Consider the following 974-nt stretch of genomic DNA (forward strand, 5'->3'; position numbering starts at 1 on the left):
TATATCAAATTCTTTTCAATTGATGAGCAACATGACACATACCAATATTTGGTTTGTAATTTCATTTAAAAACAACTATAAACGCCTTCGCATGAGGTTTCATTGAAGATAAAGTCAAAAAGTATTTGGTATGATAGTAGTATAAGGCTTGATGTATTATGTATTTGTAATCTTTATATTATCGTGCGTTTGAACTTTGAAGTATCTCATAGATAATTATATAATAATGTTACTTTTATTGTCTAATTTTTAATATGTTGTCACTTGTCATACAAGATTGAATATAACAAAATTAATTTTATTGAAAAAGAATACTCATGTTATCTTATATATTATTCATGTTATCTTTTATTGATAGTTGATTTTGATTTGTTAGATTAGTTTGTTCGTGTTTTATTTTTTATTTTGAGAATTTTGATTCTAATTAATATACTGATTTTTAAGGATTTTTTTATTCTAAATATATGAGAAAAAAATGTGAGACGTTAATTTCTAAAAAAAAAACACGATGCTAGTTTGTGTGGTAATATAAAAGAAATGGTGAAATGTGTTTTATGGGTAAATATTCACTTTTTTTTTTCCGTAAGATATAGTGTACCTTAACCATCTTTAAACTTCAGCAAAGTCTCCACTCATCAAGAAAAATAGACAGTAATAATAAATATATATTTTATACTATTAGTATTATTATTTCATTACAAGAAAATCACTCATTCAACAACACTTTTTTAAGCTACATTTAAAAAGAGTAGCCTATTCATAGAACTAGAATAAGACCCACGCGATACGTGAGACGGTAAATTAATGATAGTATATAATAAATATTAGAAATTGCTATGTTTTATAGAATTAAATTAAATATGTGTAAACTAAAGTTAAATTTGAAAGGTGTTTTATTTAAAATAATTTGTAGTACAAAAGATTTGGATGTTAGAATTGTACAAATTAATATTTTTATTTGGTGGTTTGATTTT

Source organism: Arachis ipaensis, chromosome B04, assembly GCF_000816755.2.
Source record: "Arachis ipaensis cultivar K30076 chromosome B04, Araip1.1, whole genome shotgun sequence".
Taxonomy (NCBI): Eukaryota; Viridiplantae; Streptophyta; class Magnoliopsida; order Fabales; family Fabaceae; genus Arachis; species Arachis ipaensis.